Source organism: Cricetulus griseus, chromosome 2 (assembly GCF_003668045.3).
Source record: "Cricetulus griseus strain 17A/GY chromosome 2, alternate assembly CriGri-PICRH-1.0, whole genome shotgun sequence".
In the NCBI taxonomy this organism is placed as follows: Eukaryota; Metazoa; Chordata; class Mammalia; order Rodentia; family Cricetidae; genus Cricetulus; species Cricetulus griseus.
Genome location: NC_048595.1, coordinates 398,349,150 through 398,376,922, shown reverse-complemented (window position 1 = coordinate 398,376,922; position 27,773 = coordinate 398,349,150). Strand labels below are relative to the sequence as shown.

The window sequence follows — 27,773 nt, the reverse complement described above, 5'->3', positions numbered from 1 at the left end:
GTTTCTCTGTGTATCTCTGGTTGTCCTGGAACTCACTTTGTAGACCAGGCTGGCCTTGAACTCACAGAGTTCATCTGTTTGCCTCTGCCTCTTGAGTGTAGGGATCAAAGGTGTGCACCACCACTGTCTGGCCTTGTCTGGCCCTTTCCCCCTCTTCAATCCCAGAGAAAATCAGTTTCATTCCAGGAATGCACATTTTGGGCTTCTCAAATACTTCATCAGAGTGCCCTCTCCCCAGGGTGCATCTTTGTTCTTGTTTTCTTCTTGGCACCTGTGTGGGAGAGTCCAGAAGCCAGACCAGGCATCTGTCAAACAGCTTTCATCCCCTCGCCAGAGTGGCAGGAGGCACACTTCTGAACAAAAATTTTGCTTTTCTCAACATTGCCCTTTTAAATCTTCCTTTGGGCTAACCCTATGAGGGTTACTGATCGGAAGCCGGGGTTTCTACGCTCTTGAATTTTCTTAGCTCCCCCTCAGCCAGCTGCTTAAGCTTAACCCCTTGAAAGGCAGTACTGGGCTGTATAGGGTAGAGGCAAGTGTAGACGGGAAGTACACCACATGTCCACTAGGGGACAGCAGAGGAGCATGGTGGAAACTGCTCTGAAGGTTTTGCGAGCAGAACCTGCCAGCCCCACTGCATTCCTATTCCAGGAAGCAGACCTGGGCGGCTCTTCGTCGCAGCCTACCTCTGGCCACAGTGGCAAGTTATGTACTAATCAAAGGAAGCTCCCGTTGTTTTGGGTAGAGCATGAAGCGGTGAGTGACATTTGGGTGGATTTTAGTTCCTGTCTACGATGCCCCTCACCTTGTTGTAAGGTGGGTGAGAGGAGGAGTTGAGAGCCAAGGGATGTAAGCTGTCCTGGACTGCTTTGTTTCTGAAGGAGTGTGTCTTCTGCCACCTGTGCATTGCAGTTTAAATACCAGTTTAAATACCAAGGTTTCCTAGTCCACATTGTCTTACTTGCTTGTTGTTCCCCATCTGTCCAGCAGGAGACAGCACTTGGCTCCTGGAGCCAAGTGCCACCATTAGAGCCTTCTGAGGTTAAGGCTGGAGGTCCATGCCTCACAAGGCTGGCAGATGGAGATGAAGGTAGAGGGCAGCAGACCCCGATGCAGGGGGTACAAGCATGGCAGGCATCAGAGGGCACACCCGAGTTATTAGGGCATGGTTGGCCTATGTGAGTCAGCAACTCAGAGGTTCAGCACCTTGTATTTCTGGGGCCTCAGAGAGAGCCATCAGGGTGCGCGGGGCAGAGCCTGAGTGGGAGAGTAAAAGTCCTGCTTTCGGTTTAGCTCGTGTCCCTCCATTGTGCTCCCTCCGGTGGAAACATCCAAGGAAGCCTGACCAGTAGGGCCTGCCTGACTCAAGACCGGGTCTGCAGCTGCCCACCCCCTCTCTGCTACCTCCGGTAGCTATCCTGGGAGGGTCCACGAAGACATCATGTCCCATCTGCATTTTGCTTTTGGGTATGCCTGACCCTAAATGTGCTTCCAATGTCTTGCCTGTCCATTTGGTGGGCACCTAGTCTCTTAATTCACAGTTGATTTTGTCTAAGTCTTTCTCTGCCCTTGTAAGACTCTGGTCCCCTACTTCTGTATCTACCATAAGACCCTTCTCCCTCAACCAAGACTGAGCTAGGTCAGGACCTGTGTGTCCCGAATGTAGCCTGTGTCCCTGTGCCTGGCAAGGAAGGGGTGTGTCTTGGATGCCTGCTGTCTAAAGGGAAGCAAGGTCTGGTTGCAATTTTTCTGCCCTCTGTGGATATAGCCTTCCTGTTGAGGGAAGATGGACAGGGAATGCACGTGTGTGTGAGTGTGTGTGTGAAGTGTGAGTGCATGTTGTGTGCACATGTGCGTGTGAGTGAGTGCTTGTGTGAGTGTGTGCATACGTGTGTGTGCTCGTGCCATATGAGCATGTGAGCATGTGGGCTTGTGCATGTGTGCTTGCACGCCAGGGCAAGCTTATGTAGGCAGGCACAGACATGCTCACATCGAATCAGGAAACACGAGGCTGTGGACACAAAGGAAGACGATGTTGGAGAGAGACATTTGTTGAAGCGTTACCTGCACAGAAACTCTGAGTCAGGCACAGAGCTTCATGGAGTCTCACAACCTGAGCGTGATGCTGAACCCAGATCTACAAAGTGGAGCAGGCCCAAAGGCCCACAGTGGGGCTGTTACACACTGCCATTTGACTGTTAGCCAGCAGAATGGGGGGTAGAGGAGCCCTATACCTTCACCCGTTCCCTCTAAGGGCCTGGGTCTGCTCAGTGCTGCTTCAGGAACATTCCTGAAAAACGTGTGTGAATGTGTGGGCCTGTGCGTGTGTAGGCGTGTGTGCCTGCACATGTGTGTGGGCCCAGGAAGGCAAGAAGAGGGATGTTGGATTCCCTGGAACTGGTAGTTGAGAGCTACCTGATGTCAGTGTTGGGAGCTGAACTTGGTTCTCAGGAAGAGCAGCAAGTGTTCTTAATAACTGACCTGTGCTTCTAGGCTCTTTCTTTTCTTTTTTCGAGACAGGGTTTCTCTGTAGTTTTGGAGCCTGTCCTGGAACTTGCTCAGTAGACCAGGCTGGCCTCGAACTCACAGAGATCCACCTGCCTCTGCCTCCCAAGTGCTGGGATTAAAGGTGTGCGCCACCATCGCCCGCTCCAGCCCCCTTTCTTGAATCTTGAACTCACTCTGTTCTGATTCTTCTACTGTTTTGTTATTGCCCTGCCTCCTCCAGCATTGGAGTGTGTGTGTGTGTGTGTGTGTGTGTGTGTGTGTGTGTGTGTGTGCATGTGTGAGTGTTATGTATGCGAGCACGAGTGCATGTGTGAGTATATATGTATGTATGTAGGAGTGTGTATAGGTGTGTGTGAGTGTGTATGTATGAGTATGTGTATGTGTGTGTACGTGTGTGTAGTTCTGGGGATTCATTTTACCCACTAAGCCATCTTCCTAACTACAAGTTTTTTTTTTTTTTTTTTTTGGTTATCCTTGGAATTTATTCACGGCCAATTCTTCTTGGACAGCAAGTCTTAGCAGGTCGACCACAGTGCCTTAGGGTCCAATGACTCTGTGCTTCAACCATAGCTTCTGCTCTTCTCCTTCTGGCCCAGTAGCTGGGCTGTGAGAGTACATTGTTTCTGGAGTGACATCTCCTAGGCTTAGCATGGCTCTGAGTGTGTTTGCTTTCTGTCACCAGGAAGCTACTTGAAACTGTGGGATCAGTGCTGGTGGGGAGAGTTTAATATGAAGAAAGGAAAGTCCCCAGTCATGAGGGAGCTTTGAGTTGAGTGGCCCCCTCCCATGGGGCCTAGCTAGCAGGCCTCCAGCCCTGCTATCAAGGACCTTTTTCCCTCTCCCACTATTGGCCTGCCAACAAGGGCCAGCCCCATCTGGCCCAGGCCAGATGCTGAGGTGGCAGGCAGAGGAGGGGGTGGGGCTGGCAATGTGCTGGAGCACCGGGCAGCCTGCCCTTTGCTGAGCTGGCAGCTGGTCCTGGGAGCAGGTGGGGCCCCACCCAAAGCAGGCTGGGGCAGGTAGGGCAGGCCTGTCTCCCGCAGGGAGGGGAAAGAAGTGATGGGGCAAGCCTGGGCTTTGTTTTTGCCAAGATGGAAGGTTGTGGGGCCAGTAGTGTGTTCTGTGGGGATTCCTTGTGTGCTGGGGTGAAACATGTTACATTCGTAGTCTGTGCACACCTGCTCTGTGACTACATACATTTGATTCATGTGTGTGTCTGTAGTCCTGCTGTGCTGTACCCATGCATCCAGGGGTCTAGGCAAGGCGTAGTGGATGCTGTGTGAGGGTCAGGAATGGATGCAAATCCGTGGGAAGGCCAAGTGCCCAAAGGACTGTCCTGTGTGCCAATTTATCGAAAGACCTGTGTAGCTTTTGTATGTCTTGTTCAGGGAGGATATCCATGGGAGTCAGTGCTCAGATGGTTTTCCTGAAGGCATGCATGTGCCTGTGCATGTGTGTGCATACGTGCATGTGTGCATGCACAAGTGTGTGTCCACAGACCTGTGTGTTGTTCTCTATATACACGAGTAACCCAGGTGTCAGGCCCAGAGGCCAGAGCTGACTGTGGCCTGTCATGTGAGTAGATACAGAGAAAGGAGTGCGTGGGATTTTAGGTTGACATGTGAGTGGGTCTGGCCAGACCCAGGACTGATTTGTTCCTGTGCCTTCTAATGGTCATATTCCACCACCCTCCAGCTGGGTCTGCACGTGACCCACAAATGATTGTGAGTCTGCATGCTCGTTTTTATCTGTTCTGTGTTTTAGGTATTCAATGTAGGGCTTCCCAAGTATACAATAGACAAATATTCTAGCCCTGAGCTATGGCCAGAGCCTTATGTTTCACTTGAATTTTTTTTGTTTTTGTTTTTGAGTTAGGGTTTCACTGATTTGCCCAGACTGGCCTTGAACTCACTCTGTAGTTCAGACAGGTCTTCAACTTTCTACCCTCTGGCTTCAGCCCCATGAAGAAGTGGGATTATCGGCCTTTGCCACCAGGCCTAGCTCACTTTGAGCTTTTTTTTTTTCCCCCCACTGGCCACTGGAAAGTACCGGCTCACAGTTAGGCAGACCATCTGAATGTTGGTGTATTTTGTTATATGACATAGAAACTTGGATTAAACACTAACCATCATAAGAGTTTGTGGTAGTAAGCTGTCAAGTTCTCAATTTCTCAATTATAGACTTATGATATATATATATATATATATATATATATAATATTGCCTCTGTGTGTGTGTGTGTGTGTGTGTGTGTGTGTGTGTGTGTGTGTGTGTGACTATGTAGATCAGGCTAGTCTCAAACTCACTGTCATCTTACCATACCCTCGTAAGAGCTTGGATGATAGACATGTACCACCATGCCTGGATCTGCTCATTATTCTTTCATATAAAAACAGTGTTCCAACATAAAAGCAGCAACTTCACTGTGTTATTCTGTTTTTCAAGAAATCCATTGTATTTCTGTGTGCAGCTAAGTAGTTTATGAACGTCCTAGTTCATTACACAGAAGTTATAATCATATGTATTTAGTGTTACACACACGTACATATAAACAAAATCATAGAAATTATTTTTATCTGTGAGTGTGTGACATGCTGTGTGTGTGTGTGTGCTGGGATATGTGGAGTTCAGTGGTCAATGACTGGTATTTTCCTCAGTTGCTCTGCACCTTATTTATTTTTTTGCTTTATATTTGTATGTGGTGTGGGTGTGTATGAGTGTGTGTGCGCATGTGTGTGGATATGAGTGTGTGTGCATGTGTGTATGAGTGTGTGTGATGTGTGTTTATGACTGTGTGTGTGTGTGTGTGTGTGTGTGTGTTTGCATGTGTGGGTCAGAGGCAGACAATGGGGATTTTCCTTGATCACTCTTTACTGTAATTACTGAGGCAGGGTCTCTTGCTGAATGTGCAGCCTCTCCAGTCAGCTAGTCTAGCTAGGTCCCTTGCCCCAGGAATCCTCCACATCCTGGAGGGACCCTCCTGGGGAGTGCTGGAGTTGGGGTTAGAGTAGGCCACTAAGTGTCTCTTTTTTTAATGTAGGCTTTGAGGAGCCCTTATATTTTGTGACAAGCACTTTAGCTGCTGAGCTGTTTCTCCAGCCCCTTCCCACCTTATTTTTTGAGACAGGGTCTCTCAGTGAACTCAGGATTGGCAGGCCAGGGAGCTCCAGGGAGCTCCACCCCCTCAGAGCTGAGATTACAAACTCTTACCTGATTTTTTACGTGGGTGCTAGAGATCTGAACTCAGGTCCTTGTACTGCTCAGAACATACTTTACCCTCCTCCTTTTGGTTGGTTTGTTTTGTGCCTCCCCTCCCCCCAGCTACACACAGGGTTTCACTTTTTATTTCTAGCCTGGAACCTTCTAAGGGTTCTTAAACCAGGTGTGTGTCATGTGGAACATTCATGTGTATCTATGCTCTTGTATATGACCTCTAGATACTAAGGGATCCCTGAACCGTGTGTGTGTGTGTGTGTGTGTGTGTGTGTGTGTGTGTGTGTGTGTGTGTGCCCTACACACTGTGTGGGCTGAGGTGACGCTGTCCTTTCTAGTTAGAGACTGGGAACACCATCAACCCCCTCCCCCAAGCCCACATGGACTGACAGGTGTGTTCTTTCTGTTCCCTTCTCTATTTTGCCTGGAGGGACCCTCCCTGGGGACAGAAAAAGCTGGGTGAGTTTGACAGTGATGTCCCCCAAGTTTGCTGTAGTGTGATACAGTGGTTGCCGGTGACCACTAGGGAGGAACCTGGGCAGCCAGAGGTAGTGAAGGAGTCTATGATGTAGAGTTTGATGACCCTGGGTTCTAATTAGACTCTCTTTTTTCTTACTCGGTGTGGTTTGGGACATCACCCTCTCTGCCTGAGTTGGCCTCTGTGAACTGGGACTGGTGCTCATCTTTTTCAGCAGCAGGGTTTGGCCTTGAGTGCTCAGGGCAGATGTGGGTCCCTTTCCTTTTTAAGTGACCCCCTGCTGAATGCTTTGAGACTCTATTAAGAATTTTTTCTAGAAGGACAAGGCTGGCCAAGGAACTGGAGTGGACACCTTGAGTCTAGGCTATGGTACATAATCTGGCCTGACCAACAAGAGCCCAGGCCACCTGGAGGTAGTTAGAATTGGAGCAGAACTCCTCAAAGGATTTCTGAGACACGTAGAAAGCCGGTGTGGTGGTAGAGGGTGCAGAGATGATCTGAAAACGGTGGCCATTGAGTGACCACATAGGAACAACTTGTAGATTCCAGAAAGCCAGCCTGCCATCTAGGCTTGCCAAGGTAAGGCCTGAAAACCTCAAGGGGGCAGACAGAATACCTCCAGAATAAGCACCCCAACATCTTCCCTTTCAAAGGAACAGAAGCCCCCTCACCGACTGCGTAGACACTGGAGCCCCCACCCCCAGATGCTAGGTTCTGCTCTCCCCCGCCCTCAGCGGGCAAACAGTCCCAGAGGGCTGGACCCGCCACCCCCATCATCCCTGGGCGGCTTCCTGCTGACTCAGGCTGGCCCGGCTTAGCGGGCGGGCCGGGGTGGGAAGAGGCTCGGCATGGGGCCAGAGCGGGGTGCGGTGGCGGGTGAGTCATCGCGGATCCGGCGCGATGGCGCCGCCCGGCCCCGGCGGCCGTGAGAGCGCTCGAGCACAGCCAATGAGCGCCTGCCACCCGGCCTGCGCCGCCACGCCCACCTTGGCCAGCCGCCTCCGGTTCCCAGGTCCCGCGACCCTGACGGACCCCGACCCTGGCGACCTGCTGTTCCCGCGACCTCTGCCTCCCCAAGAGGTTGCGGGCTCAGGAGGTGAGGTGGGGGCAGCTTCTCTAGATCCTTCCTGCCGCGCCACCGCTGATTAGGGTCACCCCACATCCCCAGGAGGTCACGTCGCACATCGGGGGCTATGGGTCCTTACTGCGCCCCTCTGGGCTCTTCCCAGGTAGCGACATAATGTGTGCCCAGCGCCCTCTCGAAGAGGACAGATTCCCGTGTTTGCCAGGCTGTGCTGGCTGAACCCTGGCACTTCCTGTCACAGTCTCCATGGGCAAAGTTCTTTGCTCCCAGTCAGCCACACCACCGACTACTTTCTGCTTCAGAAGAGAGTCTCCACACTAGGAAGGTCATGATCTTAAGACTCTGGTGATCCCATTTGTTGGCCAGCCTTCTTTGGGCCTTCCTTGGCCTTGGCACACGGATACACACAGATTCAACTGCAAAGAAGCCCAGACAAATGCAGATGGCAGGCCTGGATTTTCATATGCTATATACGAGCACAGGACGAACAGCCGGAGACCTTTCTTATTATAGATTGCTATGGCGATAAAGAGAGTGTCTAGTAATTGACAAATCCTCAAGAAATGGTAGGTTTGATTCTCCCTCACACAGATACAGCCTCACAAACACAGCCGATGAGGACACACAGCCTTCACCCACTCAGAGCCTCAGACACCGATACATGTTCAGATACACATCAACACAGGTGTATTTGCTTGGATCTGCAGACACAACTACCCCCCCCCCCCAAACCAGGAAAGCAGCAACCCCCACAGCGACCATAAAATCAAGTTTTACTGCCCAGGGTGTGATGGGAACCAGCAAGGCAGCTGGGCGGGCCAGGAGGCCTCCGCGTCTAGGCGGTGCCTGATGTGCCCTAGCTCCCACTCAGCCCCAGGGTCAGGACGCCTTCATTTTCTAACACACCCTCCTCTGTCCCCAAGGCCAGTCACCCCATCTTTTCTCCATTGTTGCCTAAAATCAGGCCATACCTTCTTGCAACAACTGAGCCCTACAGTGTGTACCCCCCCCCGCCCCCCCGAATTTGTGCCCTGCTAGCAGGGCCTGATGGCTTTTTGGGTAGGTTTGGGGTCATCGTCTTCAGAGGTGTTTCTTCCCCGCCAGTCCTCTTGGTTTCCCGGTTTGGCTCTGAGGCCTTGGCTGCTCAGCCCTCTTCAGCTGAAAGGGGACCTAGAGGACTTTGGGTCCTGCAGGGTTTCCAGGAAGCCCCACTCCACTCTGTCTTATGGTCCCTGTCCCCAGCCTTGGGGCTGCAGGAATCTGAAGATTGTACTTTAGAGTCAGAGAGAGAGAGAGAGAGAGAGAGAGAGAGAGAGAGAGAGAGAGAGAGAGAGCTCAGAAGAAGCCCAATGCCTGGGCCTGGATTAACACCCCTCTGCTGATGAACTCAGGCCATGTTGGCCTGGTCTTCCATTTAGCATTTCACCATCACTCTCATATCCCCTCCTGCTGAGCACCAAGGTCTGTCAGATGGACCCCCACTTCACAGAGTGTAGCCTTTCAAGGAAGAGCTCTGTGTCTGAGGTCACAGTGACTCTTTAGGAGAAGGGTTGGAATTAAGAGTAGGTCTCCTGTCCTTGTGGCTTGAAAAGTCCTGAATGTTAGTGTCTGTTCTCTCCCAGTCCCTGCCATTTTCTTGTGAGCACAGCTGTGTCCCTCTGTGGTCTGACTCCTGCCAGGGTCTAGGGAGGGAGGCGAGATCCAGAAGGACTCAGGCCTTGTCCTCTGCACTTGATGGGGAACGAATGTCAGGTCCTTGATGGAGGCACATATAGAATGATCATATCAGGTGACAGGTTCTAGGAAGTTTGGTAATAGTCACCTGGAAAAGGGTTTGAGGGAGAGGTGACAAACAAAGGTATGCCTGGTTTATATGGCTAGGGGTCTTGGAGAAGGGGACAATGCTTGTTCTGTCATTCTGTGGAGTACTCTGCTGCTTCCAAGCCCCTGGCTGACTCTGGAGGTTGGCCATGAGGGACCAGAGGACTTTTTGCTTAAATAGCTGGAATAAAGGCAAAAAGACACATTGCCCAGAGGCCTTTCTCATGCCTGGTCCCTGATGTCATATCTGCAGGGTAACCTCCAGGGCTGGACACTGGTCATTTTCAAGGCCTGGACTCCTGGAGGCCCGGGACATGGAGCTCATCCCACTCTCCAGCTCTCAAACTTTGCAGAAAAGCTTTCCCAGACTCAGCATCCTGTTCCATCCCACCAAGAGTCTTTGGAGGGCTAAGAAGGCTTCTTTCAATATTTGGGCCCTCAGCAGGCCCCTATCTCTTTTGCCTTCAGATTTTCTGTTCCCCTTTTTGCCCCTAGGGCTTGGATGAGCCAGAAGGGTGGGGCTCCCAGTTGGCAAGACTCAATTTTGCTGGCTGGGAGTTTTTCAGGGTACTAATTAAAAGGAACCACCCAGAGAGAATGACTTCACTTGTTCACACACACACCCTTCTGCCCTGCCCTCTCCAGTGCCCCCATTCACACGCCGGGGCTCAGGCAAAGGTGCAGGTGGAGGAGCCCACGGCAAAGGCAAGATCTTCTGTGTATGTCAACAAGCCAAGTGCAGGCTCAGAGCATCTTTGGCATTTTTTCCCCTCCTCCTAGTCGAATGTTGCTGTGGCTGCATTTCCTTTGGTATTTCCCTCCTGTCTGAACTGGACAGGCAGAAACTGACTCTGGGTGGGAAGGAGGATGGTGTCCTCCCGGGTCACACGAGTCCCCTACCCCCTTGCCCCATGAGATCTGTTGCTGCGAGGAATTCTTCCCCTGCCTGGGCTTCAGTCCCATCTCTTTGGCTTCATCCCCTGTGGGGTATGGGTCTCCCTGGAGAGAACTTGGTCACTCTGTACTGCTGTGTGAGGATCTCTCCCCATTACAATCTTATCCTCTCTGTTCCCCAACTCTTCCAAAGGTGGAGCCACAATTCCTTCTACTCTAAACTGCTGGGTGGCCACGTGAGCCTATGGTGGGCTCTGTCACCCATGATAGATAGTTAATGATGGTGCTCATAGCCCAACGCTCCCAAATACTCTTGCGTGGCTTTTTTGGGACGACCATGCTGACTCACTTGGTCTTGGTTACTTGGTGGAAGGGAGAAATACAAATTTCTGGGGTGACTCAGAGCTGGCGGATCCTGGGTGCTAGGCAGCCTTAGAGCCTCTGGGAGGCAAACGGGCCGGGCCGGGCTGCTGCCAGCTGCCTATGAGTGGGGAGAGGGGAGGAGCCAGGCTCGCTTTTCTCGATCTCCCTGCATTTTGGGATTGTCCTGCAGGGGGCGCCCTAAGCCAGGTTTCCACAGACGGCGGAAGCCCATAGTTTCTTCAGACTTTGGGTCGTATCTCCGACCCTCTGTCCCCATAATTTGAATTCTTTCTTTCTTCCGGGGTCCTCTAGCTATCAGGAGTCCAGCAAAGGGCATAAAGGCAGAGGCAGAGAATTTGTGACCCAGAGATTCTGTAGCGACAGGAGTGACAGATGTTGGTGACTAGAAGAACACATGCAAATGACATGCAAACCGGCATGGCTAGACCGCCCTGGCTAGCACCTGCCAGTCTGGGCTCAGGCACGCACCCTCTTCCTAGTCCTGGGTGTGCAGAGAGGTACCCAACTCTTCCCTTGCAGTGCAGGCTAAATGCATCAATACTCCCCTTAATTGCCACCATAACTCAGGCAGGGGCTATTGTTCTGATTTTACATCTGGCTCCCCTTTCTCTATAAATCAGAGGCAAGTGAGTTTGGGACTAATACAGCCAGTGAGCCTCGTCTTCCAATGGGGCCACCCTGAAAGACTAAGAATGAGGCTCTGGTCTCTGGTGAAAAAATACTCAGAGAGCCCCCAAAACACTGCAAGAAGGCAGAACTGTGACCGATTCTTAGTCTGTAAGGGACACCCTATTTCCGTCTATCTGTGTCCCCTGGACCCAGTCCCACTGCTTACTGACTTCCTCATCTCAACTTCTATCCCTTATGTCATTGGTACCTTATCCCGTGTGTTTGTGGCAAAGGAGAAATGGGGAGGGGTGCGTTGATGGGAATTATCCTATCTAACTCATCACTGACTTGCTTTCAAGAGGCTTGGGGGATGCAGGGAGCATTCAAAATGATCTCTCTCCATGGAGGAAGAAAGGCATGGCAGATTTTGACATTGCTTTTTCCTCACAACTCAGCTGGGTGGGGAATCTCAGGAGAAGTTTGCATTGTCCCCAACATTTACTGGGTCCTGCTATTTCTTCCTGCCATACCTGCCCAGGCCCCCTTCTCTCTGGCATTCCTTTGGTCACTGAATGGCCCTGAGGTTCCCCCTCCCCTGACATGGCTCTCTGTTTCTGGGGACAGGGAGGCTGAGGAACAATGTCTGGTACATTCTTGAGCTGGATTCATGAACATCAGGATGTTACCCAGTGCTTGGGCCTCTAAGGGCCCTAGACTCCTGATAGAAGTAGCTGTGAGGAGAAAGGCTCTGGCCTAGGGAGCAGAGACATTGCAGCCTGACTTGAACTGGGAGAGTTGAGGCAACGACCTGCATTTGCATCCTATTTGCACCCTATGTTCCATAAGCTTCCATGCCACCCTTCCCATAGAGGTGAACAGATTTCATTGTGGCCTCCTCATCTTTCTCCTTCATCTCCCTTTCTTTCTGAGGTCATTATGCGCCCCTTTGACAACCACATCACCTACTACTCCCCCAGATGTTCCATCTGGTATGAGCATGCCTCTCTCTTTGGGCTTTGCCTCACCTCCAGAGAGGGGAGAGAAGAAGGGGTGTCAATGCCAGCCAGAGAGCAGACAGACATAGGATTTGAAAGAGGCATTACAGACAGCTGCAAACTCCAGCTCTGCCACCTTTGGCTGTGCGATCTAGGACAAGTCCTTTAGGTTGGCTGAGCCTCAGTTTTCTCAGCTATAAAACGAGGCTAGCCACTGGTATCATATGTAAAGCACCTGACAGAAACTAGTTGCATATTAAATGGTGATCTTCAGCCACAAGAAGAGACTTCCTGGAAGAAAGGCCATGAAGGAAGCCACATCGCCCCAGCCCCTATCCTCTGAATGCCCTTTACTCCTTGAGGGCCACTCTCTTAGCCCTTTCCTGATTTTGCTTCTGGAGAGATGTGGGTGGAGTGGAGCCCTGCCCTGAAAGGGGATGGTCGTGGGATCTGAAGATCCCTCCTGGTTGCCCGTGGCAGGGAGTGGGCTTCCCTGAGTAGGTGGTTTGAGAAGCTTTCCCAGTCTGGAGGGGGCTGAGGCTCTCAGTCAGTCCTTCAGAGGAGCAGGGGTGGAGAAAGGACACCAGCCTACGGTCTTACCCAAAGGGTGCATCCCATGCTGTCTGGCTTTGGTCTCCTTCCAGTTTCGATCAGAGGGCGGAGTGAGGCTGGGCAGGGTGGAGTTGGCTTTTCTTTAGAAAACCTCAAAGCTTAGGAAGAGAAAAAAGTCAAGTCACAGACTATCTGTCCTACAGCATGGGACTGTGCTGTCAGCAACAAAGCCCCCATACCAAGGGCTGTACGTCTGGGATGTGTGTGTGGAGCATGGACCTCCGCACCCAGCCCCAGATACCAGCTCTTACACATTCATAACCCCGGCCCCCCGCACACTCTGTATCCTGCACACCCTCTCACACTCCTTACACATCAGCACACATGCGTGACACGCATGGCACTCATTCACAAAAGCTCCCCTTTCCCCTACTCTTCAACACACTATGTTACACACATGCGAGGTATGCCTTCAAATATTCTATTTTTTTTTCTAGAGACAGTCTATGTTTGCCCAGGTTTGTTCTCTTGTTTTAGCTTCCTGAGTGTTGGGATTTCAGTCATGTATCACCATGTTTGACTACCCCTTTACTTAGGCTTTTGTGAGCTCACACACACAGTTCTACACGATCACACATCATCTCTTTGCACACTCACACTCGTGTCCTGCTGTTATCACAAGCTCCCTCAGAGCAGGGGGAGTCTCAGGAAGGCCAGTATCCAACGGTGGCAGGCCTGGCAGGTGAGAAGGGCCAGGGGTTTGAAGTTAGTCATGACAAAAGCAAACAGCTGGTGTATGACTTTTGTTTTGGGGGCTCTGCTGGTATCATCTTGTTTTTATACATAGTGTTGCTGTGAGAAATAGGCATTATTTCCCCTGGTCAAATACAGGGGAGCTTGGTAGGGAAGCTAAGTCTTTTGCCTGAGGCCCCATAGTCACTCCTCCATGGACATCGGCAGCTGACCTTCAACCTTAGCCCACAGGGACCCATTATTCCTGAATTTCAGCCTCACTTAGCTCTTTGAAACACTACTAGGATCCCAGGTTTTAGCTTCCTGAGACATTGCCTGGGACCAGCTGTGACATTTAAGTCCTGGAAAAGGCTCGAGACTCACTAGTTCTTTGAAGTTCCTTTGCATTTGGTGATTTATTCCAGCCACATCAGGCCTCCCCGAGGTGGCAGGGAGAATGGGCTTCCGGGAAACCTTGCTCCTGGTAACCTTTCTTTAGGCTCCCAGCACAGTTCAGGCTGCAGGAACCTGGGCCACCTGCAGGGGGAGTCGAGTGTGGGAGAACACTGCTCCTCCTGGAAAAAATACCGGGAATGAGTCTGTCCTGGAAAAGCCTGGACACTGTCGAGGATCAGGACTGGACTCCATTCACAGGCTTCCCTGTGTGTGTATGCGAGTGTGAGGAGCTGTGTGTGTGAGAACACTCAGCCATGGACAGTGATTTATATGACACAGATAAGGAAGCCTGTGGAAATCTTCGTGTGTTGTGTGGTCTTACTATAGAAATACGTACAGGCAATTAATTATAAATGATGCTTCCTCTGCTTGGGATGTGATGCCACTCTAGATATGAATATACAGATATGCGCACACTTAAGCATATGTCATAGGCATGATTGTAACATGCAAGACCACTGCTGGGCATCTTTTCTTCTCTCTTTTTCTCTTCTTTTCTTTATAGCCAAGGTCTGATGCATGCTGAGAAAGCACCAGACTGCCGATTCCCAGTTGCTTACTGTTGTACTCTCCATGCTCAAACAATATCTGGCACGTAGTAAGTATGAAGTAAACCTGTGATGAATGAAGGATATTGACAGATATTTTGATTTGCGAGCGAGTGCCTGGAAGGCCACGCCCTAATGTAGTGGCTGCTTCCAGGAGATCGAATTACTGAAAGAGTTTTGTTTTAATTTTCCTAATGTTATTAAAAAGTTTATTGCATTTATTTATTTGCATGTGTTTTTATGTAAGTGTGTGGACATCCACCTGTGGAGGTCAGAAGACAATTTAGGAAGTCAGATCTCTCTCACCTTCTACCATGTAGGTCCTGGGGTTGGCAGTAAGCTTACCCACCGACTCATCTATCCTGCCCTGTATTTGTTTTTCAAGCATTATTTTATTGTCTGTTGTTTAAAAAATGTCAACAATGGGCTTGTATTCTTTGCATATAGGATAGGAAATACCACAGACTTAGAGGCCTCACCACCCTCATTTAAACTGACATGCCTAGATTTAAAAACTCAGGAATCGGGTGGGATCTGCTTGTCCCTTCAGCTACCCCACCAACTTCATTCTTCAGCGTTCCCTCCCCTCCTGCCCACAAACTTAAGCTGGTTCATCTCCTGGAGCTTTCATGGCACCCTAGCAGACAGGGTCATGCAACAATGGGCTAGCTGACTCAGGAGTTGGGAGAGGGCCTGGGCAGTTTAGGCTGGGTGAGCAAGCAAGCAAGCAAGCAATGGCTCCTAGGACTGAGAGGAATCTGATACTATTGTAGCAGGAAGGATTAAGGTTAGACAGGAGAGCTTCCTGACAGCAAAGGAGGCTGTGCGAGGTCACAGAGCTGTCCCCACTGCCTAAGGCGGCAGGTCCATTCTTCCCTAGGAAGATCGGTCACTGTGTCTAAAGCACCCAGCACAGTGCTTAGCTTTGAGATGGTGGGTGACAGTGTGATGAATTTGTCTGACATAGGGGTGCTGTGTACCCCTAATCCGTTTCAGGCTCCAATCTGCAGCTTGAAGGAGCCCTGGCCTATCAAGTGCTTGTTTGAATCTTGCAATGTGACCTTAGCAGCTAGATTATTCCCTCTTGGCCTCATTTTGCTCTGCAATGAAACAAGGGCGCTATACAAGATTATCTGATGGGTCATTCTGTCATTTGATCTCTGGCACACGTGCACTCAGGGACAGGTTTGCTGCCAGGTGTTCTCTAGCTGTATGCCATTTGGTTCATATTCCCCAAATCAGGCATGGTGGCTGCCCAGATTCTGGGTGGCCATGGTGACCTTAGGTTCCAGGTGCTGCTGTCTGCTGCCCCAGCCCAGAGGTCTTCCCCAGCACATGCTGGTTGTTCCCTGACCTCCTTACAGATGTGACTCAGCTCAGGGTGACTAGAGGAAGATCTCATGTTTGTCATTTGGGTGAGTAAGTGGGTTAGGGGTTAGTTAAGAAATTAGGGTGATTTCCTAACTTCATGGCAGTTTGAGAGAAATGCTTCAGTGTCCTGTCTCCCCCTCTATCTTCTCTCTGAGACTGAGTCTCAATTTGCAGTCCTAACTGACCTGGAACTCACTGTGTAGACCAGGCTGGTCTTGAACTCACAGAGATCTGCTTGCCTCATGTCTCCTAAGTGCCAGGATCAAAGGCATGTGCCACTACACCAGGCCTTATTCTTTCTCTATGAAACCTGTTTTTAAACTTTTCTTTTCTTTTTTTTTTTTTTTTTTGAGACAGGCTCTTGTAGCCCAGGCTGCCATCAAACTATGTGGCTGAGGGTGACCTTGACCACCTGGTCTTTCTGCCTCCACATCCACCTGTGATTGGTTCCAGGTGTGTGGTACCATGTGTGGTTCCAGGTGTGTGGTACCATGTGTGGTTCTAGGTATGTGATACCACGTGTAATATGAGGGGATTGAACCAAAGACCTTGTGCTTGTTAGACAAACACCATACCAATGGAGTTAACCTCTAGACCTATTACCCCAGGCCTGACATCAAACACTGCTTTTATGTTGCTCAAGCTGAATTTGGGCCCATGGTCTGTCTCAGTCAACTTCCTAAATGTTGGGATCAGGGATGTGTGCCAGCATACTTGGTTCAGCTTGTATTTTCTAGGGTTTGTGTGTGTCAGGAGTATGGACCTTTGTTTCTTTCAGAGAGTTTCCTAAACTTTTCTGGGACAGTGATCCTAGTAATAAATTCATTTGCATCACAGTTCTAGGTTTAGTTATCCAGATGTGCCTCAGTGTGCCATAGTGTGACATTGCCCCCACTGGCATTGAGGTATCCTTCATTCTTCAGAGCTGGTGGAGACACTCAACAGGTGTCCATTGGTGGCTGTGGATTGCCTTCTGTAGTTTGAAAATCTCCCTCTCTCAGACTGTTCTTTGGCGACAGGGTAGAATCTTGCCCCAACTCTGCACAAGACAGCGCCCTCTGCATGGCTCAGGGGGAAGGCTGGTGAGCAGGTGAAGTCTGGGATTTGGCCCACAGAGCCCTGGCTCTCTCCTGACCACCCTGTACCACCTAGGTGCAAAAAAAGTGGGAAATTTTCCCCAGAAGCAGCCAGGCTGTCTTGGAGGCTGTGCTTGGTAACGTACCTCATAATATTTACCAGGCCAGTGTTGTTGCTAGCTAGCATCAGGGCATCCAACCGGCAGAACCTGACTGGGTCACCAGGGCAGTGCTGGGAGCTGGGCCACATGGGCAAGTCTGGGCTCTCAGCTCAAGTCTTGTGGTCTGAACACACTTCCCTCTTCACCTCTCAAGGGCCTCCAGGTTCTATGTAGGAACACGTGATGTCTCTGCCTCCCAGTTGGGGGCTACTCATAGCCTCCCCCCCCCCCTCTCTCTGTGTGTGTGTGTATGTATGTATGTCTGGTATTCTAGAACAAACAGGAGTGCAAACTGTGGCCACATTTTCCACATCTACCTTCAGTGACATCACCACAATAGTCTGCCATATGGCAAATGGCAACCATACCTGCGGCCCCAGCTATATGGGAAACAGAGGCAGGAGGACTGAGAGTTTAATGCCTGGGCTTCTGAGTGAGCTCAAAGGCAAGTCTGGGTAATTTAGGTAGACCTTGACTCAAAGTAAAAAAGAAAAAAGTGGGCTGAGGGCACATTAGTAACACAGTGCTTGCACAGCACCTGAACAGGTCTAGCTTGGCTTCCCAGACTTCGACGATCAAAAAGCAAAAAACAAAAAGGAAAAGAAGAGAGGAAAATGACAAATGCTGGGAAGCAGCTGTGTGTCCTTCCCGGATGGAGAGTGAGCCCTGGGACTAGAGCACTCTGCTGCTGTGCTGCTGGGCCGCTTGTGGGCTACCATAGAGCAGCATCTTCTCCCTGGGCCTTCTTCCTCAACCCGTGATTACCTTTCCTTACTCAGGACGTACACAAAGCCACACAGTGTCACAGGAGATGTCTGGAAAACCTTCCTGGGCTGAGTTTGGAAGACTCTTATCTTGGGTTTCTTGGAGATCTTGGGCAATTTTTCTTATTTTCTGTCTCTGTTGAGTGGACAACCCTGCTTCCTCTGGATCAGGGGATGTAGATGTGGAGGAGGGTTTTGCACAGTGATGGTGTTGAGGGGTGGCCCATGACATGATTGTAAATGTGTAGTTATCAGCTCTCAATCCCACTGTTACTTAGAACCCAAGACCTTGGTTTACATCCAGTTAGAGTTTTGCAAACTTCTTGAAGCTTCTTGGGAATGTTCCCTAACTTGATTTGGGGTCTTTCTTTGGCCAGGGAGGGCCAGAATAGACATCAGAGTGGCTCCCCATGGCATACCCATTCCTGGTTGCAATAGGCCCATTCCCTAGGGGGTACCATCATTCTCCTGCAGTGGTCCAGTGAGGAGAGCATGGCTTCCTGTCCCCAGTCCTGCAGGAGAGGAGCTGGAGCAGACAGTACAAGCTGTGCTGTCCAACCGAGGGCAGAGGAAGCGTGGGCTACTGTCTATAATGACACCAAGAGGACGTCATCACTAAGACTGCTAGAAATGGGGAAGCATGGTTACGGGTCAGAGCCGGGGGTGATATCCCCAGTAAGCCGGGGTTAGTCACCTATGCTAAGTCCATTAAACAGGTCAGTAGTATTATAAGAAGACTTGTTGACTGTGGCCACACTGGGAAGAGGGACAAAGATCCCATGACTCCCCTTCCATATTAACTTCATATTCGGGTTCTGGCATAGGTTTACATTTTAAGCAGAGGACCAGAGCTATGCATAGCGAGGCAGTCCTGGCCAGGGTGTGATCCCACTCACCACTGAGTCATCCATGTCTTGCCTTCAGTCTGGCCAAGCTGTAAATCTTAGGGAAACAAACTCCTCTCATGTGGCTGGCCCAGGCTTTAACCCTTTCGTTTCTCAGTGTGAATTCTAATTTCTTGGAATTCAATAGTCTGATAGTCAAAGTGAGGGACACAGTGTCTCATTAGAATATTTTCCTTCCTGCCAGGCAATCCTGCTGTGGGACAATCCTTCTGTATGCTGTGAATATTTCTCACTCTCATTGGTTAAAGAAAAGCTGTTTGACCTATAGCAAGGCAGGCTATGTTAGGTGGGACAATCATACTGAGGACTGAGATGACAAATGGCAGACTTGAGAGACACCAATAAGCCGCTGGGGAAGAAAGATGCTAGAGGACAGATGAAGCCACGGGCCATGTGGCAATAAATAGATGAATAAAATGGATTAATTTAAAAATAAGAGCTAGTTAGTAATAAGCCTGAGCTATTGGCCAAACATTTTGCAATTAATGTAAGTCTCTGTGTGGCAATTTGGGAACTGGTGGTTGGGAGAGAAATGTCTGATCACACAGGCCAGTTATAAATTACATCTGGCCTGGACCTCACCTTGGGGAATCTTGGAGTCATCTGGTGCCCATATAGCCATAGCAACAACAGAAATTTGTGTTTTCTGATGTTTGTTTACTGAAGGAAACCAAGACACAGACAGATCTGTGACATATTAATAATTAAGCTCTGCTTACATATTAATTAAAAACTAGAACGAACTCCTCGAAGTTTGGTTTGTAGGATGTAATTTTTTTTATAATTACATAAATTATAGGGGAAAAGTGAACTGGCTTGAGTTCCATTCAAGGAACTGGTGAGGTAGTGTAGGCCAGTCATTGCAGTATGTGGGAGACAGAAGAAGGGGTGTCTTGAGTTCAAGGCTGGGCTACAAAGGATACCCTACCTCAAAACAATGACAAGAACAACAACAAAACAACAACAAGTACATGTAAGGACACCTGGAAAGTCCTCAGTGACTGAGTGAAGCAGGGTTGTGATACTGCTGGGGAGACACAAATGATGGTTGTTTGGAAGAACCAGGATATTCAAGGTTAGAATTTGGTTCATTTCTCAGCTGCAAAAGTCAAAGCCTGGAGGAAGGTTCCATGGTGACCAAGTCAGAGGATGTCATTGTACCGTCCAGGATGGGTAGAGGGAGCTGTCCACGGGCAGACAGGATGAGGAGGATTCCCTGTTGGGTCCCCTCAAACAATAACCAGCCATAGAGGGACCGGAAACCTGAGTGAGTGTGGTCCAGCCTCCAACCTGGGGCCAGTTCCATCTCTACTCCTCTGCCTACCTACTCTGAGCCTTTGTGCCCGTGGTGAGGACCTGAGTCTCCTGGGCTGGGTCAGGAGCAGGACCCTCTGATATTGCTGCTTCGGGAAGACTTCAGGCCTCTGTCCTCTAGCACACACTTGCTTCAGCTGCAGTCCTGTACTTAACTGCATGTGTTAGTTCTAAGTTGGGTTCCCACTCACGCTTTTTCCTTCATCAGATTGCAAGGGCCGGCAAGGCAGAGACCTTTTTTAATCTTCTCTTGGCTTGTTCTAGCATGGTGTCTTGGACATGCTATGTGCTTCATAAAAGAATGAGTATGTGCTGAGATGGAATTTTAGTTTTGGAAGCTACTGTGTGGTCTTAGGTTTGGTTGTCCTACCTCTCTGGTCTTCTGTTGACTAAAGGATCCTCCTTCAACAATGGCATTACTAGGTTCCCAAGAGCAGCGCTGTTTGGCTGTAAGAGAACAAACTTGGGAATCTTGCTACTCAGGAGCAGATTTCTGGCTCTGCTACTTACAAGCTGTGTGTGGTTTTTCTCTTTTTGCAAATTAATTGTTCCCACTGTGGCTCTACTCTGTAGGGTCCCTTTCTGTAAGATGGCACTAGTAGTAGCAGCTGCTTCCTAAGGTGCAAAGACTAAATGTTGACATGTGTAAGGTTGAAGTATAGGTCTACATAAGAATACTTAATGTATGCAAAGTACTATGTAGGCCTCATTTATTCTTAGTTCAGCTCATCAATAATCTTCTTTTTCCACACAGTAGTCACAATGGAAATTTCCTTCCCACAGTTTTGGAGACAGGAAGTCTGAGACTGGGTTGCTAACATGGTTGAGCTCCCATACTGTAGAGGCCTACCTTCTCAGTGAAGCCACACACAGTGGAGAGACAGCGAGGATGCTCCTCCACTAGGCTTGAAAAGCCAGTTCAAACAGAAGGGCTGCAAGCAGCATAGGGAAGCATTTAATTCTTTATGCCTTTAATTCTTCTGTTTTATTGCTCTTACATACAAAATATTTTATGTGCACACCCATAATTCCAATGTGTGGGAGCAGGAGGCAGGAGGATAATTTTTTTTTTGTGTTTGTTAGCTTTCTTGGTCTACAAGATGCCTTCTCAGCACATTAAAGATTCATTTGTTTTTATACAGTGAACTCCTGTCCACTTAGTTCAGGGGATACAGTCCAGCATGGTGAGGAGGGTGTGGAGGCAAAGGTATGAGGGAGCACTTACTTTGGGTCCACAGTCAGGAGGCAGAGCAAGGGTATGCTGACAGTTATTGTTGCTCAGACAAAGGTTTCTGGGATTCAGCAAGACTAGTGACATGATGTTTGATGTCCTTCTGGGCAAGTTAGGACAATGAGGCTGAATAGGAGCCCAAGCTGTGTGACTCCCAGGGGGAGGGTGCCTAGCCATGTGCCACAGGGCTCTGTTCTCACTTTCCTTCAAGACTGTGCTATTGGATCAAGGTGAGAAGAGGACTCCCACCACCAAGGCAGTTCCTCCCATGTCCTTTCTATTCTTGAGTTTTGTGCTTATGAGTGGATCTTCCATGGGATTATATATTCTTTTCTGGGCCTCCGCCTTATCCATCTCACATCTCCTGGATTACTTAATTCAGTAGTCAATGTTGTAACTTAAAAAATCAGTGCATGCAACAGAGCTTGGGTGGAGGTTTTTTTTTTTTTATTGGAGGAAAGTGAATGGGAAAAGGGACGGGGGAGAGGGGAGACCAGCCTCTGGGGACAGGAGTGGCAGAAAAGAGACACACACACACACACACACACACACACACACACACACACACACACACACACACACAGAGAGAGAGAGAGAGAGAGAGAGAGAGAGAGAGAGAGAGAGAGAGAGAGAGAGAGAGGCAGAGAGAGAGGCAGAGAGAGAGAGGCAGAGAAGCAGAGAAGCAGAGAGAGAAAAATGGGAGGTGGGCAGGGCCCTTTTAAAAGGGAACGTAGTGAATGTGCACAGGGAGTACTCTTAGTGGCTGCATCTGAGGACATGTCCTGTCAGAACCCCAAGGGCAGGCCAGTATAGATGCCTGAATACTGGCAGTCAATGCTCTGTATATGTGCTTGTATGAGACACCCCCACACCCCTGCTCCCCTTTCAACCCCCCAAGGGATCAAATGCCTCAAGTCTAGAATGCTTCTCCACAGGAGGGCTCCTGGGGCCTGGAAGAGGGCTAGAGTCTCAGAGAAGAGTGGGACCCTACAGGGTGGACAGAGCTGACAGTGTTCAGGAAGCCACAAAATGAGCCTGGGTTGTGATTTCTTTAGTCATTAACTGTTTACTGGGCCCTTGCCAGACTTCAGCTCTGTTCTAGGTGCAGAGGACCGAAGGGAGCCACAGGTGAATCCTGTCTCTGTGGAGCTTAGGGCCTCGTGCAGAACGAGTCAGTTTGACACAGGACATGGAAGACAGCAGGGAGGATGCTGGGAGGACACAGGGAATGGCAGAGGATACATGGGCACAATGCCACACAGCCAAGGAAGATGGTCCTTGAACACAGGCCTGGGTGGCATCCTGGGAGGTGCCGTCCAGGAAAGGGAAGAGAAAGTGCAAAGGCTATGAGAGGCAGTGTTTCTGGTATAGTAAAGAAAAAACTAGGGATGACCTGGCCTTTTTCATGTTCTGTTCTTTCGTCTTCATATCATAATTGTACTTAAAGATTCGTCTAATTACCTATTTCATGTTTGTTTCTCCACTGGACTCTTAAGTTTCCTGGCAGAGCTTTGGTCTTAGCTAAATTCTCCTCAGCACAGGGCTTGGTACACAGTAGATGCCCAGCCATATTTGCTGAACGAATCCAGGACAACTGGGAAAAAACAAAACAACAACAGCAACAACAACAACCAACCCCATCCCTCATGATTGACCTGGAGCAAGGGAGGCAGAGGAAGACATCACAGTGCCTAGTGTGTCTGCACTGCTGGGCCGCACTGAGAGCCAAGGCCCAGTTCGACGTTTCTAGTCTTTTCATTTGCTGTTGGTGATCTAGGGGCTCTGCACATCCCTCCACCTCCACATTTTGTCCTCTGTGTGGTCCTCCTTTCCTCTTTCTGACCCTTTCATATACATATATAGTGGATTTCAAACATTCCACCCCCATTACCTTGTCTTGCTCTCTTCTCTAGCCTACAGATCTCTCCTCTTTCCAACTATCTCCTTCCTATTTTCATGTCTTTTCAGGAGAGTGGCATTTCTACCATCCCGACTTACCCTATCACCACGTACCATGGGCAGTACTGGTTTTTAGACAAAGGTTAATTATGTTGTATGTGTGCATGTGTGAATGTGTGTTCCTGTGTATGTGTGACTGTGAGTGTGTGTATGTGTGTATTCATGTGTGAGTATGTGTATATGTGTGTGAGTGTGTGTTATGTGTGTGTGTGTGTGTGTGTGTATGTGTGAATGTATGTATGTGTATGTATGTATGAATATGTGTATGTGTGAATGTGTGTATGTATGTGTGTGTATGTGTGTATGTGTGTATGTGTAAATGTGTGTATGTGTGTATGTGTGAATGTGTGTATGTGTGAATGTGTGTATGTGTGAATGTGTGTATGTGTGAATGTGTGAATGTGTGTATGTGTGAATGTGTGTATGTGTGAATATGTGTATGTGTGAATGTGTGTATGTATGTGTGTGTATGTGTGTATGTGTGTATGTGTAAATGTGTGTATGTGTGTATGTGTGAATGTGTGTATGTGTGAATGTGTGTATGTGTGAATGTGTGAATGTGTGTATGTGTGAATGTGTGTATGTGTGAATGTGTGTATGTGTGAATGTGTGAATGTGTGTATGTGTGTATGTGTGTATGTGTAAATGTGTGTGTGTGTGTATGTGTGTGTGTGTGTATGTGTGTATGTGTGTATGTGTAAATGTGTGTATGTGTGTATGTGTGAATGTGTGTATGTGTGAATGTGTGTATGTGTGAATGTGTGTATGTGTGAATGTGTGAATGTGTGTATGTGTATATGTGTGTATGTGTAAATGTGTGTGTGTGTGTATGTGTGTGTGTGTATGTGTGTATGTGTGTATGTGTAAATGTGTGTATATGTGAATGTGTGTATGTGTGTATGTGTGAATGTGTGTATGTGTGAATGTGTGTATGTGTGAATGTGTGAATGTGTGTATGTGTGAATGTGTGTATGTGTAAATGTGTGTGTGTGTAAATGTGTGTGTGTGTATGTGTGTATGTGTAAATGTGTGTATGTGTGTATGTGTGAATGTGTGTATGTGTGTATGTGTGAATGTGTGTATGTGTGAATGTGTGTATGTGTGTATGTGTGAATGTGTGTATGTGTGAATGTGTGAATGTGTGTATGTGTGAGTGTGTGTATGTGTAAATGTGTGTGTGTGTGTATGTGTGTATGTGTGAATGTGTGTATGTGTGAATGTGTGTATGTGTGTATGTGTGTATGTGTGTATGTGTGTATGTGTAAATGTGTGTATGTGTGTATGTGTGTATGTGTAAATGTGTGTATGTGTGTATGTATGAATATGTGTATGTGTGAATGTGTGTATGTGTGTATGTGTGTATGTGTGTATGTGTAAATGTGTGTATGTGTGTATGTGTGAATGTGTGAATGTGTGTATGTATGAATATGTGTATGTGTGAATGTGTGTATGTGTGTATGTGTGTATGTGTGTATGTGTAAATGTGTGTATGTGTGTATGTGTGAATGTGTGTATGTGTGTATGTGTGTATGTGTGTATGTGTGTATGTGTAAATGTGTGTATGTGTGCTCTTGCAATTGCCACAGTGCACTGTGGAGACAGGAGGACAATTTGTGGAAGTTGGTTCTCTACCCATGTGGGTTTTGAGAACTGAACTCAAATTGTCGGACTTGGGGGCAATCCTATACTTAAAGACCTGTCTAGTTACCAATTAATGTCTGTTTCTCCACCAGACTCTACCTGCTGAGCTATCTGAGTTTTCAATGGTCCTTTAAATGACCTCACATTTGCCATTGGGGGATTCTAGAAGGTCCCCCATGTGACTGTCAAGGATAACTATTTGTCAGGCCTGGTTGTGTAGACACATAATCCAAGCTACTCCAGGCACCAAGGCAGGATGCTTGCCAAGTTTAAAGCCTGCCTGGGCTCAGTTCAAGCTCAGCTTAGGCAACTGAAGGAAACTCTGTTTCAAAAATAAAGAGAAAAGAGAAATCAGGCTGTAACTCAGCAGCAGAGTGCTTGCCAAGTGTTCACAAAGTCATGTACCCTCAGTGTCACAAACACAGTTTATCTCTTCAATCTAATGCTGTAGATGCCTAGTGAATTACATCCTGAGCTGGCTGGCTGGAAGGCTGGAAAACACTGTAGAGTGATAGGGTCTCTGAAGGACTAATTTGCGGGAGGAGGCTCATTTGGGCAGTTTGGAGGGCTCCTAGAGGGAAGTGAGTTAGGGTGCTGGCTTCATTCTTGTCCTCTCTGTGGGTGGCATTGTTGGTCAAGTCCCTCAGATGCCAGAGTGAGGCCCAGAGCAGACTGAGCTCAGCTGGTGCCGTCTCTCTGGTTACCTAAGGAAGCACGGTCTGTGCCTGCCCCACACCCTATGGAGTCTGAGAGAGCTCAAGTGCAAAACAAAGGCATTGTGTCCTGTGACCTTGAAGCTTCCTGTGGATCTCATGTTCTATGACATTACAAGTATGGGGAAGTTTCATGGAGGAGGATTTGATGCTAGGCTCGGTGTGACCTTTGTCCTTCTTCAATACAAAGGGAGATAGGGGTGGTGGAAATCAGGCTGCGAGGGACCCCAGGGATGTATTTAAGCAAGACCCACTGAGGTGGCAGGCGGGAAGGTCCCAAGTCTTTTTTCTTCCTCTCTTTAAAAAAAATAATAATTCTTTTAAAACCATATGAAAACTCTGCGAATGTATCATGTCTGCCACTCCCACCCCTCTCCAGCTCCTCCCATGTCACCCTCCAAATTTATGATTTCTTTTAAAATAATAATAATAATAATAATAATAATAATAATAATAGAGATAGGGTCTCACTACATAGCCCTGGCTGTCCTGGAACTCACTCTGTAGATCAGGCTGGCCTCAAACTCACAAAGATCTGCCTGTCTCTGCCTCCTGAGTGCTGGGATTAAAGGCGTGTGCCACCATGCCCAGCCCCTTTAATTATTATTGTTATTGAGTCGATTTAGCTCTGCTCATATGTACATGTGTCCAGGGATGACCACTTGGGACTGGACAAACTGTGTGGGAGAGTGAGTCTCTCCTTCTTAGCAGGCACTGACAACCTGGAGCTCTTCATCTTGGGGTGGGACCTTGTAGAATTTTTTCCTGTCCACATTGGCAGGTCGACTGATATCGTCACTGTGTTAGTCTTTCTCAAGCAACTGTATTGTTGAGAGCTCACAGTTGCAGCTTCCCTAACATATATAGATGATACCATGTCACAACAGATGTCCTGGTTCTCTGGCTGTTACAACGTTTCTGTCCCCTCTTTCATGGTTTTCTCTGAGTCTTTGGGATTATGTTGTAGATGTATTGGTCACAGTCACTTATTCTCTGCATTTTGACCACATATGTACCCCTGTAAAGAAGCTACTTCGATGAAGGATGGGAGCTACACCTACCTTTGGTTATAAGGATAAGTTAGCAATTACATTGGTGTAGGAAATGGCAGTAGTATCTTCTCCTCTGGCCTATGGCTTCTCCAGCCACAGGTAAGTGGCTAGGTTTACAGTACCAGGAACACATTCTCTCCTGTTGAGTGGACCTTAAGTCCAACTAGACAGCTGTTGGTCACTTCTAAGATAAAAGTGTCACTATTGCACCATTGTGGGGATCCTTTGCGTGGTCCAGAGGCTTTACAGTGGGTAGGGCTGTTGATTGCTCTTCTCCTTTGGTAGCATGCTTAGCACCTTCTGTCACTATGAGAGCCAGGCCTCAGGGAGGAGGCTTCCAGGAAGTTCTAGCTTGATTCTTCCAAGCTCTGTGTCCTAAGTGTGTGGTGTCTTCATCAATCAAGTCTTACCTTATTTGTTGCCTTCTGGGAGGCAACAAAGGGCAATGCCAACATCCTACATTGTTTTGAGAGTCTCTTGGATAGCCCCTGACCAAAACCAAAAGGGAGGTCCCCATGCCTGGCACCGATTTTCTGTTCTTCTAGATAGTCTATGGCTCTTGGGAAGTGCCACAACTTCATTTAAATTATTTATATATGGCTTCTGCAGTTACTCCATGTTACACACATCTAAAGATTCAGAACTAGGATCCACAAATAATAGAGAAATCATGGCGTTTGTTTTACTGGGTCTGGGTTACCTCACTTAGTAGAAAATATCCTAGCTCCATCTGTTTCCTTGGAAAGTTCATGATTTCAGTTTTCTTTACAGCCAAGGAGTATTCCGGTGTACACCTGTGTCACACCCTCACAGCATTTGTTCTTTTGGTCTTTGACATGTCACGTCACCCCAATTGGAACGGCTAGGTATTTTTCACATCTTATTTATTTCTGTGTGTATTTTTGTGTGTGTGCACACGTGAGCACAGCATGCATATGTGTAGGTAGACGATAATTTGTGAGAGTTGATTCCACCTCACTACTATGTGGGTCCCACTAATTGAACTCAGGTCACAGGGCTTGGCAAGTGCTTCTGTCAGCTGAGCTATCTAACTAGCCCCTCAAAGTAATTTAGTTTGCATTTCCCTAATGACTGAGTGTGTTGAGCACTTTGAGATATTTATTAACTGCTTTATCTCTTCTTTTGAGAACTCTCTGTTCAGAACCATAGCCCATTTTGTTTTCTTAGCTCTGTATTTTAGTTATTTTATATATGCTGGGTATCAACTCTTGATTTGATGCATGTCTGGCAAAGCCGTCTCCACTCTGTGGGTGTCCCCTTCACTCAGTTGTGTCTTTCCTTTGGTGTGCAGA

At 48.4% G+C, this 27,773-nt stretch overlaps 1 protein-coding gene across 1 annotated transcript in view; it reads left to right on the top strand.

Moving 5' to 3' along the window:
* The first annotated feature begins 644 nt into the window (after positions 1–644).
* The window catches only part of LOC100774159 (keratin, type II cytoskeletal 78), a 36,622-nt gene continuing 9,493 nt past the window's right edge, over positions 645–27,773 (top strand). The window contains exon 1 of the mRNA XM_027396646.2: positions 645–756. The gene's annotated coding sequence lies outside the window, so the exon portion shown is untranslated. The remainder of the gene's footprint in view (positions 757–27,773) is intronic.